Here is an 11,844-nt window from a genome sequence, read left to right as displayed (position 1 = left end):
TTGGGGTCAGTGGGCCTCCCCCTAGGTCGACTCAGACTCAAATTAGTGCTCGATCTGGCCACTGGGGAAGACAAAGTCGCCCGGGCGGGGTGCTCAGTGTTGCTGCTAAACAGCACTTGCCCCGACAGTCTGTGAAGGCTATACGGGGGTTTTGTGTCTTGTGTGGCAGCTATAGAAACACGTGTGTTGTTCATGTGGACAATCTGTGAGAATGAGCTTCATAGCTTTTCGGATTTCTCCAGGATAAATGAAGATTCCGATATCTCAAGTAGTGTGTGTATTTGAACACGCGTGTATGCTTATCTCAGTAGCACGTGCATGTATGTTAACACACGTGTATGTATATCTCAGTGTATGTTAACACACTGTGTGTGTCTGTCTCAACAGTGTGTGTGTGTATCTCAGTGTATGTTAACACACTGTGTGTGTCTGTCTCAACAGTGTGTGTGTGTATCTCAGTGTATGTTAACACACTGTGTGTGTCTGTCTCAACAGTGTGTGTGTGTATCTCAGTGTATGTTAACACACTGTGTGTGTCTGTCTCAACAGTGTGTGTGTGTGTATCTCAGTGTATGTTAACACACTGTGTGTGTCTGTCTCAACAGTGTGTGTGTGTATCTCAGTGTATGTTAACACACTGTGTGTGTCTGTCTCAACAGTGTGTGTGTGTATCTCAGTGTATGTTAACACACTGTGTGTGTCTGTCTCAACAGTGTGTGTGTGTATCTCAGTGTATGTTAACACACTGTGTGTGTCTGTCTCAACAGTGTGTGTGTGTATCTCAGTGTATGTTAACACACTGTGTGTGTCTGTCTCAACAGTGTGTGTGTGTATCTCAGTGTATGTTAACACACTGTGTGTGTCTGTCTCAACAGTGTGTGTGTGTATCTCAGTGTATGTTAACACACTGTGTGTGTCTGTCTCAACAGTGTGTGTGTATATCTCAGTGTATGTTAACACACTGTGTGTGTCTGTCTCAACAGTGTGTGTGTGTATCTCAGTGTATGTTAACACACTGTGTGTGTCTGTCTCAACAGTGTGTGTGTATATCTCAGTGTATGTTAACACACTGTGTGTGTCTGTCTCAACAGTGTGTGTGTGTATCTCAGTGTATGTTAACACACTGTGTGTGTCTGTCTCAACAGTGTGTGTGTATATCTCAGTGTATGTTAACACACTGTGTGTGTCTGTCTCAACAGTGTGTGTGTGTATCTCAGTGAATGTTAACACACTGTGTGTGTCTGTCTCAACAGTGTGTGTGTATCTCAGTGTATGTTAACACACTGTGTGTGTCTGTCTCAACAGTGTGTGTGTGTGTATCTCAGTGTATGTTAACACACTGTGTGTGTCTGTCTCAACAGTGTGTGTGTGTATATCTCAGTGTATGTTAACACACTGTGTGTGTCTGTCTCAACAGTGTGTGTGTGTATCTCAGTGTATGTTAACACACTGTGTGTGTCTGTCTCAACAGTGTGTGTGTGTATCTCAGTGTATGTTAACACACTGTGTGTGTCTGTCTCAACAGTGTGTGTGTGTATCTCAGTGTATGTTAACACACTGTGTGTGTCTGTCTCAACAGTGTGTGTGTGTATCTCAGTGTATGTTAACACACTGTGTGTGTCTGTCTCAACAGTGTGTGTGTGTATCTCAGTGTATGTTAACACACTGTGTGTGTCTGTCTCAACAGTGTGTGTGTGTATCTCAGTGTATGTTAACACACTGTGTGTGTCTGTCTCAACAGTGTGTGTGTGTATCTCAGTGTATGTTAACACACTGTGTGTGTCTGTCTCAACAGTGTGTGTGTGTATCTCAGTGTATGTTAACACACTGTGTGTGTCTGTCTCAACAGTGTGTGTGTGTATCTCAGTGTATGTTAACACACTGTGTGTGTCTGTCTCAACAGTGTGTGTGTGTATCTCAGTGTATGTTAACACACTGTGTGTGTCTGTCTCAACAGTGTGTGTGTGTATCTCAGTGTATGTTAACACACTGTGTGTGTCTGTCTCAACAGTGTGTGTGTGTATCTCAGTGTATGTTAACACACTGTGTGTGTCTGTCTCAACAGTGTGTGTGTGTATCTCAGTGTATGTTAACACACTGTGTGTGTCTGTCTCAACAGTGTGTGTGTGTATCTCAGTGTATGTTAACACACTGTGTGTGTCTGTCTCAACAGTGTGTGTGTGTCTCAGTGTATGTTAACACACTGTGTGTGTCTGTCTCAACAGTGTGTGTATATCTCAGTGTATGTTAACACACTGTGTGTGTCTGTCTCAACAGTGTGTGTGTGTCTCAGTGTATGTTAACACACTGTGTGTGTCTGTCTCAACAGTGTGTGTATATCTCAGTGTATGTTAACACACTGTGTGTGTCTGTCTCAACAGTGTGTGTGTGTCTCAGTGTATGTTAACACACTGTGTGTGTCTGCCTCAACAGTGTGTGTATATCTCAGTGTATGTTAACACACTGTGTGTGTCTGTCTCAACAGTGTGTGTGAATATCTCAGTGTATGTTAACACACTGTGTGTGTCTGTCTCAACAGTGTGTGTGTATATCTCAGTGTATGTTAACACACTGTGTGTGTCTGTCTCAACAGTGTGTGTGTATATCTCAGTGTATGTTAACACACTGTGTGTGTCTGTCTCAACAGTGTGTGTGTGTATCTCAGTGTATGTTAACACACTGTGTGTGTCTGTCTCAACAGTGTGTGTGTGTATCTCAGTGTATGTTAACACACTGTGTGTGTCTGTCTCAACAGTGTGTGTGTATCTCAGTGTATGTTAACACACTGTGTGTGTCTGTCTCAACAGTGTGTGTGTGTATCTCAGTGTATGTTAACACACTGTGTGTGTCTGTCTCAACAGTGTGTGTGTGTATCTCAGTGTATGTTAACACACTGTGTGTGTCTGTCTCAACAGTGTGTGTGAATATCTCAGTGTATGTTAACACACTGTGTGTGTCTGTCTCAACAGTGTGTGTGTGTATCTCAGTGTATGTTAACACACTGTGTGTGTCTGTCTCAACAGTGTGTGTGTGTATCTCAGTGTATGTTAACACACTGTGTGTGTCTGTCTCAACAGTGTGTGTGTGTATCTCAGTGTATGTTAACACACTGTGTGTGTCTGTCTCAACAGTGTGTGTGTATATCTCAGTGTATGTTAACACACTGTGTGTGTCTGTCTCAACAGTGTGTGTGTATATCTCAGTGTATGTTAACACACTGTGTGTGTCTGTCTCAACAGTGTGTGTGTATATCTCAGTGTATGTTAACACACTGTGTGTGTCTGTCTCAACAGTGTGTGTGTGTATATCTCAGTGTATGTTAACACACTGTGTGTGTCTGTCTCAACAGTGTGTGTGTGTATCTCAGTGTATGTTAACACACTGTGTGTGTCTGTCTCAACAGTGTGTGTGTGTATCTCAGTGTATGTTAACACACTGTGTGTGTCTGTCTCAACAGTGTGTGTGTATATCTCAGTGTATGTTAACACACTGTGTGTGTCTGTCTCAACAGTGTGTGTGTGTATATCTCAGTGTATGTTAACACACTGTGTGTGTCTGTCTCAACAGTGTGTGTGTATATCTCAGTGTATGTTAACACACTGTGTGTGTCTGTCTCAACAGTGTGTGTGTGTATATCTCAGTGTATGTTAACACACTGTGTGTGTCTGTCTCAACAGTGTGTGTGTGTATCTCAGTGTATGTTAACACACTGTGTGTGTCTGTCTCAACAGTGTGTGTGTGTATCTCAGTGTATGTTAACACACTGTGTGTGTCTGTCTCAACAGTGTGTGTGTGTATCTCAGTGTATGTTAACACACTGTGTGTGTCTGTCTCAACAGTGTGTGTGTGTATCTCAGTGTATGTTAACACACTGTGTGTGTCTGTCTCAACAGTGTGTGTGTGTATATCTCAGTGTATGTTAACACACTGTGTGTGTCTGTCTCAACAGTGTGTGTGTATCTCAGTGTATGTTAACACACTGTGTGTGTCTGTCTCAACAGTGTGTGTGTGTATATCTCAGTGTATGTTAACACACGTGCGTGTCTGTCTCAACAGTGTGTGTGTATATCTCAGTGTATGTTAACACACGTGCGTGTCTGTCTCAACAGTGTGTGTGTGTATCTCAGTGTATGTTAACACACTGTGTGTGTCTGTCTCAACAGTGTGTGTATATCTCAGTGTATGTTAACACACTGTGTGTGTCTGTCTCAACAGTGTGTGTGTGTATCTCAGTGTATGTTAACACACGTGCGTGTCTGTCTCAACAGTGTGTGTGTATCTCAGTGTATGTTAACACACGTGCGTGTCTGTCTCAACAGTGTGTGTGTATATCTCAGTGTATGTTAACACACTGTGTGTGTCTGTCTCAACAGTGTGTGTGTATCTCAGTGTATGTTAACACACGTGCGTGTCTGTCTCAACAGTGTGTGTGTATCTCAGTGTATGTTAACACACTGTGTGTGTCTGTCTCAACAGTGTGTGTGTGTATATCTCAGTGTATGTTAACACACTGTGTGTGTCTGTCTCAACAGTGTGTGTGTGTATCTCAGTGTATGTTAACACACGTGCGTGTCTGTCTCAACAGTGTGTGTGTATCTCAGTGTATGTTAACACACTGTGTGTGTCTGTCTCAACAGTGTGTGTGTGTATCTCAGTGTATGTTAACACACTGTGTGTGTCTGTCTCAACAGTGTGTGTGTGTATCTCAGTGTATGTTAACACACTGTGTGTGTGTATCTCCACTGTGTGTATGTTAACACAGTGTGTGTGTGTATCTCCACTGTGTGTATGTTAACACAGTGTGTGTGTGTATCTCACCACTGTGTGTGTGTTAACACAGTGTGTGTGTGTATCTCCACTGTCTGTGTGTGAGTGTATCTCCACTGTGTGTATGTTAACACAGTGTGTGTGTGTATGTTAACACAGTGTGTGTGTATCTCCACTGTGTGTATGTGTGTATGTTAACACAGTGTGTGTGTGTATGTTAACACAGTGTGTGTGTGTATCTCCACTGTGTGTATGTGTGTATGTTAACACACTGTGTGTGTGTATCTCCATTGTGTGTGTGTACGTGTTAACACACACGTGTGTATGTGTGTGTATCTCACCACTGTGTGTATGTTAACACAGTGTGTGTGTGTATCTCACCACTGTGTGTGTGTTAACACAGTGTGTGTGTGTGTGTATCTCCACTGTGTGTATGTTAACACACTGTGTGTGTGTATCTCCACTGTGTGTGTGTTAACACAGTGTGTGTGTGTATCTCCACTGTGTGTATGTTAACACAGTGTGTGTGTGTATCTCCACTGTGTGTGTGTTAACACAGTGTGTGTGTGTATCTCACCACTGTGTGTGTGTTAACACGTGTGTGTGTGTGTGTATATCTCCACTGTGTGTGTTAACACACGTGCGTGTGTATCTCACCACAGTGTGTGTGTTTATGTGTGTGTTAACACAGTGTGTGTGTTAACACAGTGTGTGTGTGTGTCTCCACTGTCTGTGTGTGAGTGTATCTCCACTGTGTGTATGTTAACACACGTGTGTGTATGTGTGTGTATCTCCACTGTGTGTGTGTGAGTGTGTGTGTCTACATGTGTGTGTGTGAGTGTGTGTGTCTACATGTGTGAGTGTGTGTGTATCTCCACTGTGTGTGTGTGAGTGTGTGTGTCTACATGTGTGTGTGTGAGTGTGTGTGTCTACATGTGTGTGTGTGTATCTCCACTGTGTGTGTGAGTGTGTGTGTATCTCCACTGTGTGTGTGTGAGTGTGTGTGTCTACATGTGTGTGTGTGTGTATCTCCACTGTGTGTGTGAGTGTGTGTGTATCTCCACTGTGTGTGTGAGTGTGTGTGTATCTCCACACTATGTGTGTGAGTGTGTGTGTCTACATGTGTGTGAGTGTGTGTGTATCTGTGTATCTCCACTGTGTGTGTGAGTGTGTGTGTATCTCCACACTGTGTGTGTGAGTGTGTGTGTCTACATGTGTGTGTGTGTATAACTCCACTGTGTGTGTGTGAGTGTGTGAGTGTCTACGTGTGTGTGTGTATAACTCCACTGTGTGTGTGTGAGTGTGTGAGTGTGTGTATAACTCCACTGTGTGTGTGAGTGTGTGTGTGTATAACTCCACTGTGTGTGTGAGTGTGTGTGTGTATAACTCCACTGTGTGTGTGAGTGTGTGTGTGTATAACTCCACTGTGTGTGTGAGTGTGTGAGTGTATAACTCCACTGTGTGAGTGTGTGTGTGAGTGTGTGTGTATAACTCCACTGTGTGTGTGTGAGTGTGTGTGTATAACTCCACTGTGTGTGTGAGTGTGTGTGTGTATAACTCCACTGTGTGTGTGAGTGTGTGAGTGTATAACTCCACTGTGTGAGTGTGTGTGTGAGTGTATAACTCCACTGTGTGTGTGTGAGTGTGTGTGTGTATAACTCCACTGTGTGTGTGAGTGTGTGTGTGTGAGTGTGTGTGTGTATAACTCCACTGTGTGTGTGAGTGTGTGTGTGAGTGTGTGTGTGTATAACTCCACTGTGTGTGTGAGTGTGTGTGTGAGTGTGTGTGATGTGTGTATAACTCCACTGTGTGTGTGAGTGTGTGTGTGAGTGTGTGAGTGTGTGTGTGTGAGTGTGTGTGTGTGTCTACATGTGTGTGTGTATAACTCCACTGTGTGTGTGAGTGTGTGTGTGAGTGTCTACATGCGCGTTGTTTACGCGTCACGCGCCCCCTTTTGTTTACAGAGAGCCGGGGCTGCGGTGACGTCACGACCGCACCACTCACAAAAACAACAATAAGTATCCCTCCGCCGGAGCGAGACCAAACAACGCAGTCAGCTCGCAGTTTTTGTTTTATTTTCTTCTTCTACTCGTTGTGTACGTACTCGAAATCTTATATCCTCACTCCGTCTCTCATTTCCCTCACGTGGCGGTTGCTTTTTTAAACATCTCCCTCCGTTATCTGTTAAAGCGAGAATAGTTTCACCCGCCGTACAAGAGTCAAAGGGTTTATTTTGTTGCGTGGAGTGTGGAAAGTAGAGCGAGGAGTTGGAAGTATAAAGCCAAGTTAACGAAGAGCGTCGAGCGTGAAAGTACCGAGGAGTTCAAGGCAACCGAGGTACTAATTGTTGTTGTTGTGTTGTTGTTGTTGTGTAGTCGCGAGGAAGCTAAGACAAGCGGGTTTCGTCAGTCTCCATCCGTCTACGGCACGAGGAGGAGGGGGGTCCCCGTCCTAAGAGGTAAAGTTCGAGTCGCGATGGTTTCTTTTATTTTAACAACAAAAAGAAGCTCCACTTTGCCAAGTCGCTGGCAACTGTCGCCGCCGTGAATCCGCGGCCACTTTTTTTCACGGCCGCCCCGGGGCCGCTTTGCGATCCGCTCCGGGTTTTGGTTTTTATTTGTGTGGCGGGGTCCGAGGGGAGGGGGGGTGGGGGGGGAAATAGCCGGCGGTGACGTCACCGCACTTTGGATTTCCCAGCGCGGATTGGCCGCTGCGCTCGTGTTTATCCGCTCTGCCAAAACTAAACTTGTGTTTTTTTAGTTATTCGCGTTTTGTTTGCGTTCAGCAGTTGTGGCAACACGAAACGCGACTTGCTTGTCAACAACAACAACAACAACAACTGTGCATGTGTGTGGACTTAAAAGAGAGGGGGCTGGGGGGGATATATAACAGGCGACGTTTCGGTCAATGGCCCTTCTTCATAGCACGTGGATAGCGAGGCTAGTTTGTGTTGTTTATCTTCTCCAGATCCGTGTTTTTTAATTATCTGCTAATTACCAAAACTTAATGGGTTTAGTTTTCGCTGTGCGCGCCATCGTGGGTGAGGATGGTTACCCCCCCCCCCGCGCATGCGCCAAACGGCCAGTAACAAACAGCACCGTTGAAGGTGAAGAGCGTGCGAAGCTGATGTGTGAAATTGAGCAAAGTCGGTATTGGAAGAGTGAAGCAGTGCGATGGAAGAAGCAGTGAAGAGGTGTTTTGTGAGTTGAAGAGTGGGTGGGTGAGTGGGTGGGGGAGTGGGTGGGTGAGGTGAGTTGGTGAGTGGGTGAGTGAGGTGAGTGGGTGGGTGAATGAGTGGGTGCGTGGGTGAGTGAGTGAGGTGAGTGGGTTAATGGGTGGGTGAGTGGGTGAGTGAGTGGGTGAGTGAGTGAGGTGAGTGGGTTAATGGGTGGGTGAGTGAGTGGGTTAATGGGTGGGTGAGTGGGTGAGTGAGTGGGTTAATGGGTGGGTGAGTGAGTGAGTGGGTGAGTGAGTGAGGTGAGTGGGTTAATGGGTGGGTGAGTGAGTGGGTTAATGGGTGGGTGAGTGAGTGGGTTAATGGGTGGGTGAGTGAGTGGGTGGGTGAGTGGGTGGGTGAATGGGTGAATGAGTGAGTGGGTAAGTTGGTGGGTGAGTGAGTGGGTGGGTGAGTGGGTGGGTGGGTGGGTGAGTGGGTGGGTGGGTGGGTGAGTGGGTGGGTGGGTGGGTGAGTGGGTGGGTGGGTAGGTGAGTGGGTGGGTGGGTGAGTGGGTGGGTGAGTGGGTGGGTGGGTGAGTGGGTTGGTGGGTGGGTGAGTGGGTTGGTGGGTGGGTGAGTGGGTGGGTGGGTGGGTGAGTGGGTGAGTGGGTGGGTGAGTGGGTGAGTGGGTGAGTGAGTTGGTGGGTGAGTGAGTGAATGAGTGGGTGGGTGGGTGAGTGAGTGAGGTGAGTGGGTTAATGGGTGGGTGAGTGGGTGAGTGAGTGGGTTAATGGGTGGGTGAGTGAGTGAGTGGGTGAGTGAGTGAGGTGAGTGGGGTAATGGGTGGGTGAGTGAGTGGGTTAATGGGTGGGTGAGTGAGTGGGTTAATGGGTGGGTTAGTGAGTGGGTGGGTGAGTGGGTGGGTGAATGGGTGAATGAGTGAGTGGGTAAGTTGGTGGGTGAGTGAGTGGGTGGGTGAGTGGGTGGGTGGGTGGGTGAGTGGGTGGGTGGGTGAGTGGGTGGGTGGGTGGGTGAGTGGGTGGGTGGGTGGGTGAGTGGGTGGGTGGGTGGGTGAGTGGGTGGGTGGGTGGGTGAGTGAGTGGGTTGGTGGGTGGGTGAGTGGGTGGGTGGGTGGGTGAGTGGGTGGGTGGGTGAGTGGGTGGGTGAGTGGGTGGGTGGGTGAGTGGGTGAGTGAGTGGGTGAGTGGGTGGGTGAGTGGGTGAGTGAGTGGGTGAGTGGGTGGGTGAGTGGGTGAGTGGGTGGGTGAGTGGGTGAGTGAGTTGGTGGGTGAGTGAGTGAGTGAGTGGGTGGGTGAATGAGTGAGTGAGTGGGTGAGTTGAGTTGAGTGAATGAATGAGTGGGTGAGTGAATGAATGAGTGAGTGGATGAGTGAGTGGATGAGTGAGTGGGTGAGTGAGTGGGTGGATGAATGCGTGAGTGAGTGGGTGAGTTGAGTGAATGAATGAGTGGGTGAGTTAATGAATGAGTGAGTGAGTGGGTGAGTGAGTGGGTGGGTGAGTAAGTGGGTGAGTGAATGAGTGAGTGGAGTGAGTGAGTGAGTGGGTGAGTGAGTGGGTGAGTGAGTGGGTGAGTGAGAGTGGGTGAGTGAGTGGGTGGATGAATGGGTGAGTGATTGGGAGAGTTGAGTGAATGAATGAATGAGTGGGTGAGTTAATGAATGAGTGAGTGGGTGAGTGAGTGAGTGGGTGGTTGAGTGAATGGGTGAGTGAGTGGGTGGGTGAGTGGGAGAGTGAGTGGGTGGGTGAGTGAGTGGATGAGTCAGTGGGTGAGTGACTGGGAGCGTGAATGGGTGAGTGAGTGGGTGAATGGGTGAGTGGATGAGTTAGTGGATGGGTGAGTGAGTGAGTGGGTGAGGTGAGTGGATGGGTGGGTGGGTGAATGAGTGGGTGAGTGAGTGGATGAGTGGGTGAGTTGAGTGAATGGGTGAGTGAATGGATGATTGAGTGGGTGAGTGAGTGAGTGAGTGGGTGAGTGAGTGGGTGAGTGAGTGGGTGGGTGAGTGAGTGGGTGAGTGAATGGATGAGTGAGTGGGTGCATGAGTGAGTGGGTGAATGCGTGAGTGAGTGGGTGAGTGAGTGGGTGAGTTGAGTGAGTGGATGTGGCTCGTGAAGGACGCTCCTGTGCAGTGGGAGGCAGTCACCGTCAACAGCGGAGGAGCGACGCTCACAACAACGAGCAGAGCGCCCGGTGGATAAAACGCAGCGAGTTTGCACAGGAGGTGCATCTGCCAGTCATCATCTCAGTCGGTTAAACCCCATGGCACCTTGGGTCTGCTCCGTGACCTCCTGTCAGCAGCGAACGTGACGGCGTCAAAGTGCACCTAGCCTGGCACAAGCCAATCTAGAAAACTCGCTCACAGTTTTCTAGATTGTAAACCCATTTCTTTAGAGTGGCTACCTTTTCGTGTCTTTCTCCCGCGCGGTTTGCTACGTACGGTGCGAAAGAAGTTCAACATAGTACTAAACGTTGATTATGAATAGTACTATACGTACGGGAACAGCATACCGTGTCAACCCACACGGTTTACTCCGTATTCTTGTACAGGGAAATTGAGTTTTCAGATCCATACGGTGTACGACCGTTTCAATACGGGGAACAAATATAAAATGTGTCTATTTGTTTGTGTTTCTCGCTTGCGATGGGACTTTGTGGGATGAACGTTGAGATTTATAAGGGTACAGGGTTACCAATAAGGTCTGGCTCAGTCTGTAATAAGGTAAGGGTACTGATAATGAGGTTGACAGGTATGTATAGTGCAGTGTATAGTGTAGTGTATGGTAGTGTATAGTGCAGTGTATAGTGGAGTGTAATGTGTAGTGTATGGTAGTGTATAATAATAGGGGTTTTCCACCTGTTTTTCTGGCAACAAAACTGAAACCTTTTTACGAGGAATCATGTCAAGTATTGTGGTCAAAATGCAAACGAAAAACACACTGATAATATATGCATTGTCCTTGAAACTGATTGGTCTACACCAGAGACGGCTTTCTTTTGAGCCTCGTCTCAATTGGTGCTCGACCAGAGGGCGCCTTTTGGCCTTTTGGCGTCCTCTGGTCTAGCACCAATTGGGACGAAAAAAAGGGGGGAAAACCCTATTATTATATTGTGGTACTGGCAAAGTGGAGGTCTAATGATGGTAGTGTATAGTGTAGTGTACGGTAGTGTATAGTGTAGGGTATGGTAGTGTATAGTGTAGTGTATGGTAGTGTATAGTGTAGTGTATGGTAGTGTATAGTGTAGTGTATAGGATGAAGGTTGGGATTTATAAGGGCACAGGGTGACCAGTAAGATCTGCATTGGTCTGTCATAAGGTAAGGGCACTGCTAAGAGGGTTGACAGGTTTGTAGTAGTGCAGTGTATAGTGTAGTGTATGGTAGTGTATAGTGTAGTGTATGGTAGTGTATAGTGTAATGTATGGTAGTGTATAGTGTAGTGTACGGTAGTGTATAGATGAATGTTGGGATTTATAAGGGCACGGGGTGACCAGTAAGATCTCTGCTTTGGTCTGTAATAAGGTAAGGGCACTGATACTGGTAGGAACCTCCTGGTTCCACCAGCCCACAGGGGATTATTGTGTCGTCGTGCATCCAAAAATGGGAGGGGTGGGGCTGGGTGGAGAGGGGAGGGTGGGGGTAGGGGTGGGGCTGGGTGGGGAGGGTCTGCTCACCCCGTGGTGCCCTTATAAAACTCAACGTTTAACCTACTCACGCCGGCTTGTGCCCGCCCTCACAGTCGGCCATATTTGCGGAATACACCACGCCGCCGTTGACCCTGCAGGCCATTGACCGAGCAACCCAACGTTCCTACCAGCTCCCTCCGCAGCAGGAATGTGTTAAGGGGGTTGGGAACAATTTCGATTTAAAGCTTTCGTGACTGCAGGGATTCATTTTCTTGGTTCTT

General features: G+C 47.3%; 1 protein-coding gene across 1 annotated transcript in view; it reads left to right on the top strand.

Annotated features, from left to right (window-relative positions):
• Positions 1-6,991: 6,991 nt before the first annotated feature.
• Positions 6,992-11,844, top strand: part of LOC144947338 (uncharacterized) — a 64,483-nt gene continuing 59,630 nt past the window's right edge. The window contains exon 1 of the mRNA XM_078876605.1: positions 6,992-7,104. The gene's annotated coding sequence lies outside the window, so the exon portion shown is untranslated. The remainder of the gene's footprint in view (positions 7,105-11,844) is intronic.

Source organism: Lampetra fluviatilis, chromosome 44 (assembly GCF_964198595.1).
Source record: "Lampetra fluviatilis chromosome 44, kcLamFluv1.1, whole genome shotgun sequence".
Taxonomy (NCBI): Eukaryota; Metazoa; Chordata; class Hyperoartia; order Petromyzontiformes; family Petromyzontidae; genus Lampetra; species Lampetra fluviatilis.
The sequence above is the reverse complement of the archived record's forward strand: the minus strand, read 5'-3'. Positions and strand labels throughout refer to the sequence as shown.